Source organism: Lichenostomus cassidix, chromosome 2 (genome assembly GCF_008360975.1).
Source record: "Lichenostomus cassidix isolate B80296 chromosome 2, HeHo_3.0, whole genome shotgun sequence".
NCBI classification, from domain to species: Eukaryota; Metazoa; Chordata; class Aves; order Passeriformes; family Meliphagidae; genus Lichenostomus; species Lichenostomus cassidix.
The window spans coordinates 10,013,550-10,019,549 of record NC_139482.1 but is presented as its reverse complement, the minus strand read 5'-3'; positions in this window follow the sequence as shown (position 1 = coordinate 10,019,549).

Genomic DNA, 6,000 nt, shown 5'->3' with positions numbered 1-6,000 from the left:
CGCGTGATATAAGTAGTTATTTAATCGACAAATAAGACTAAAAATATTCTTCCTTTTTATTTTTCACTCAGTTTGTCTCCTCAGCACATCCCTTACTAGGAAGAAATTATCTGATATTTGTGGGTAATGGAGAGAAACTAAATTTCTTACATTCACATGAAACTGCACTGAAAAGGGTTTTCACAGCCTGCCACACTCTTTGAGATCAAGAATTTTATTCTGTTTTACACAGAGGAAAAGGAATCTCTCCTATGCTGGTGGTAAAAAGGACACCAAAAGAGCTTGTAGATACTCCACTGGTAGGACACTTAATTTGGGGAAGAGCTGACACTGGGTTTATAGTCTTCTCATTTTCATCTCTCATGCACAGTTTTTCAAGAAAAGCTCTCTTTTTTTCATGCAAAATTTTGTTCTCAACAGGTCAGCATTTCCTGAGTGGAGAGAACAACTGTCAGATCTCCTGACCACATCCTACCACAGGAGCTCTGAATGCTGAGGGCAGCTGAGGGAATGTTTGGGAAGCCCAAACCCAGCATTGCCTTGTCTCACCTCACACTGCAGCAGCACCAGGGAAGGACTGATGTCCTGGGTGCCAGCTGTGCTGAAGATCTGTGCAATCCACCACAACTCTGCTATTTCCTGCACTATCTGGCAGTGTCAGGATGCTGATATTTGCATCCTGGTGTTAATTTAGCAGCTCAGTTTTGTTCGTGGGCTAATGCATAGTTCTTCATTCCTGGCCTGCAAGGTCCCAGGCTGCTGACCCTCAGGAGCCACTGCAAAGTCCAGCTCCTTCTCCTGGCCCTAGGGCAGATGAATGGAAGGACATAACCAAGGAAAAGGTATTTGTTGGGCCTGAAGTCTTCTTTATATTTGGACAGTAGACATCTCTGCACTGAGGCCTGATGGCTGAATTGGAATTTGGTTAATAATTATTGTCTTTGTGAAGACAAAACTCAAAAACTGGTTAACAGATGAAACACTGACACACAGATTTTTGGGTGAACAAGTAATCCATTGGCTGAAATGGGTTTGTAAGGGTTGTTTGGCAAGTAACACATACCTTGATGGCAGTTAGGTTTATTTCCCAAATAACATGTAAAACCAAAAATGTTTGCCATAAACTGTGAATAAAGAGCAATTGAACAAACCACGGCAAAATGTGTGCAAGGGGCATCCAGGCTGCTCTCTCTGTGTCACGTCAGCAAACTTTCTGGAAGCTGAATAAATCATTGGGTGTTTTATCCAGGGTAATATTTAGAAGATGTCAGGAATCTATCAATATAAACACCAATATGTGGGACAGGCAAAGGAAATTATCCCTACTCAGAGGGAATGAGAGTTATCACTTCTCCAATGCAAACAACCAGTTTCAGGCAAAAGCTGTTTGAGTTCTTAAACAGCTGCTGAGCACTCTGCTCTGCTCCTTAGCAAATGTGTCTAAGGGTCTCATGGATTGGAAACTTCAGTTTTACCTCTGATAGTATTTCTGTATAGCATAAAAAGTATCAACTACTCCAAAATCCCTGCAGGGGAGCAGCTAACAGCACGTCTGTCTCATGAGATCATTCTGTGGAAGAGGTGCCCATCCTTCATAAAATTTCAGGAGCCAAAGCATCATCAGGTCCTCTTACTGCTTGTCAGAGTAAACCAAGGCTTGGCTGGTCATAGAGTGCTCTATGAAATATTTTGGTTAAGAGAACATTTACACATTTCTGCCCTGTCTTTTTCCTTTAGTTGGAAGCTCTTTAAGACTGAGAGTAAATTCCTTCATCCTCACATAAATGGACTCCTAATAAGGTGGAAACATGAAGGAGGATGGCACAGGCTGGTTTGGTTTGTACTGCCTATGGAACTGGTGGCTCCCCAAGTTGTTTTGTGGTACAGTGCAAGTGTTTCCCAGACACCATGCCAAAGGATGAGCATAGTCCTGGATAGCCAAGGCTTTCTCCAGCCCTGTGTATTAGCCATGGACTCTGTCCTAACTCAGCTGTGGCACCTCTAGCACACAAAAGACATCATTTGTAGTAAAACAGTGCACTCGACAGCTCGGGAAATGCAATCTGGATAGTGAGTGGATGTTTGTTTAGGAAAGCAGGTAAAAGGAAAGCAAAGAAGATTTCTGTGAGCTTCCCTCCTGTGGGAACCACAGCTCTGTTGTTCTGACCAGTTTTTAGGAACTGAGGGGAGCACTTCCAGCATAATTCACAATGGCAGCTGGGGGCACAGAGTGGCTGCTGGCTTGGCAGCAGCTGCCCCAGGGCACAGGAGATTCCCAGCCTGTCCCTCCATCTCTCTCACAGCTTTGCAGCAGATGGCCACCTCCACAGGCTGGTGCCTGCCACTGCTCCACCTGACCAGTCTGCTCCCAAAGCCTGCCTGTTAACACCTCTGTTGAAAATACTCAAGTCATAAAAATGTTTAACTTAAATGAACAGATGAGAGTTTGGGATGAGCTGCAATCCCTGCTATGCCAGCAGTCCCAGTGGTGTCATTCCCCAGAGAGGGGACACAGCTCTGGGCAGCCCAACCCAGCTTGACCCTGCCACAGCTGACAGCTCAGTCACACAGGCCTTGGGGGATGCTAAGAAACCTTTCCAGGTGTTTATCACCTTCATGGTTTCAGAGACCAAGGGGGCTGTTGGCTGAGCAAGGGGGTGCTGGTGGCCCAAAAGTGCTTCTTATTCTGTGTACTTCATCACCCTTACAGTGGGAGCTCCTTCTGTGCAAGATGGAAGGGGAAGGAAAATCTGTATCTCTGAGCAACTGTCACTGTTTCTTTTTTTAAAGGCTAAAGATAGACTACATATGGGCTGTGTGCAGCACAGTCTGACCATGCATACAGTGGATCTTGGCATTTTTTCAGGCAGCAGTAGACTGATGGTGAGAGGCATCCCAGTGGTGGAACCTCCTCCTCCAACAGCCTTGACAATGAGTGCATTGGAGAATGGCATTGCTGCCAGGTCAGGACAATAAAACACGTCTTTATTTTATCAGCCATACCTTACAAATATGACATGATACTGTAAAATTCTATCACCAGTCCAGAGAGGAGAGATGAGCACAGGAAGGAAAAGCAGAAAGGTCTTGTTTCCTGCAAAACTGTGGTACCCAGCTGGCTGGCTGCTGTCTTGGCATATTTTTCAGTCACAGCCCCTGCCTCACCCATTTCTGGGGGTTACTTACCCAAAACCATACAGTCACTGTGGGATGCAAGTGCAGGGCTTCCTCTGTGGGGAGATTAAAGTGGGGATTGCTAAGTAACTCTCATCTCAGTTTGAAAAGGCAAAAGAGGTGAAAAAAAGAAATCACTTTCATGTGTTTTCGCTGATGTGGTTCTCTTATCAGGGCTTGTGTCATTGGTACTGGCTGATTACAGAAAATAAACAATTCCCACCTGACTATTGTCATTTCCACAACAGTTTTTTTCAACAGCCTTCGGCATCTTCAGACTTCTGCTGAAATGATTTCTGCAGTGATGGAGAGAGGAAAGTTGTTCCATGGAATGATGGACATCAGGCCAGGAGTTTTGCTTCTGCTTTGACTTGATTTACCTTGACATTTCTGTACCTCAGATGTGCAGCCAGCACACAGACCTATGGAAGAGTCCTCTCCAGCTACCACTAGGAAACCAACACCTTGAAGGTTTTGGCATGTTCCAGGCATGGAAATTGGAGCAAACACCAGGCCTGAAGCAGAATGCTTAGCCTGCAAGCAGTGTTTTCAGGGCTGCTTCTCTCACTGCTGTGGTTTGGTTTCTGCTCATTGCACTCCCTGCTCAGCAGGCACAGGGCAGGAGGGGGAATCTGGTCCTGTGGAAAAACCCAGGACAAACATGCAAGACAGTGGAAAAATGCAAAATGCAAAATAAAAAATCCAAGCACGGAGGCTCCCTCCTCTGATCATGCATAGCATGGTATGGCAATTTTTAGGGAAATAACCTGTCGTGGCTTACATGCACCTGGAGACACAACAGCTCCAAGACATAACTTTGCTTTTCTCTATGTGTCTGCAATAGCTCCTTGTGGTTTTGGATCTCAAAGAGCCTCTTCCAGCAGGAACCACTGCCCAGTAAAGAGGAGTTTCTCAGTGGCTGCAGTGTACAAGCAGGATGTTTCCTCCTGTCACATGTTTGATGTGTGTATAAAGGTGCCTGTTCTGGGGACAGCTACCTGCACACAGCCATTTTCCACTGCTCATTTTCTTTTCCCCTGCCTACTGAGCTGTGAATTCCCTCATGCACCGGTGGAGCTACTGCTCATTAAAACTAATCAGCTGAGCAGATGCTGAAGAAAATAATGGGCCAGGAATAAAGAGAACATTGGTCATACATCGCCAAAAATCTCTGCAATGGGCTTTTGTAGTTCACTGAGTTTTCATTCTATTCCAAATCAACATGCAAACCAGCTCCAATGGGAGGAAAGCGGTTCAGTGAGGAAAGGGAACTTCAAATTATGAGGGATTGATTGCCAAATGCTACAGAAGGAACCCATTATATTAAATATTCCGCGCCGAACAAAACTTGCAGTAATGGATGTAAGTGCAAGTCAATCTCATCCTACTGCCACTACAGCCATAATTGGCAAAATGAAAACTCCCTGCCCATGCCTGAGCATCTCCCTGTGATACGAGAAGCTAAGAAGGATGCTCTGACTTTCAGTAAGTTGATACACGTTGCAGAGAGGAACCAAGCTCAGAAAATGTCCTACATTAAGTTAATATTCGAGTATACAAATAACTTAGGGCCAAAATTAGCCTTCAGTTGCATTACTGTAAATGCAGCACAGCATCCCTGGGTGGATGGGATTTTCTGGGCTGTAAATGGAGGGAGGATTTGGCCCTTAGAAGGCTGTAACAGGAAGAAGGGAAAGTGCATCCCATTATCTGGCTTTGCAGGGGAATTGATAGTGGTTTCTGTGTAAGTGTGATGCTCCAGATGGGTGGTGAGAGCCCTGCTAGCAGCACAGGAGAGGCTCAGGTACAGCCTGCAATGCAGAGCCCACCGGTGGGAATGGAAAAACACAGCAAAGAAAGGTGGGGAGGCAAAGCTGTGTTTGCTAAGGACATTTGTTCTAACAATTCCAATTAAAAGTCAACATAAGCACATTTTTAGCATGTCAAACATGCCTGCTGTTTTCCTGGCAGGGATGCATAAGGGGCTTCATATTTCATCTGTTTACCTTGGTGATGCTGCCTGATGCTCTCTCGCATCAGATGCCCAGACAAACATATTTTCACACCTAACAACACTTTGTCTTCTTGCTTTATAATTTTGATTTGTAATAAAAAGCGTGGAATCTCTTTAGCTTATAATTCACATTGACAACTTTTTGAAATGCTGTATTGGTGATGAGTATTTGATTTAGATGCAGAGCAGAAGAAATGTTTGGTAAGGTTTTATTTGAACACAACAAATATTTTTGGTGACATTATTATCAGACTCACTCAAACATCTTCAGGAATTAATTTCCTCTTTCTCTCTTTTATTGGTTTTTTTACTTGTTACATGCTCCTGATTTTTTATTTCTCCTTGGTTTTGTTTGCATACTTTTGAAATCATGTTTACAACCCAGAACACAAACAATTCACCATTAGAGATGTACAAATGGCAAATTTTCCAGTTTAGTGGCCAAGCTGGAAAATGAAGGGCCAGTGAACTACGTGCATTTGGAGCTGATTCGAAAAACAATATTTCATCAGGAGCTAATTTTTACCCCCTTTAAGAAGTCAGCTCAGCATCAAACAAGAGCAAACGCTGAATTTTGCAAGGTCATGGATCCATCTCTCCTGTTATTTTTTATCGTCTGAAATCCTTTGCTGGGCTTTGTTCCCCAAACCTGCACTCAGTGGAGGTGAACACAAGAATGCTGGGAGGAGAGAGGATAATAGCACAGGATAAGGAAGAGACACTTTCTTGGAAACAGATTTCCTGGGGCTGTAAATTGGGAGCGAAGCCAGGCTGGGGGATTAAGGTCTGAGTGTCCTCGTGTGTTTTGTGAG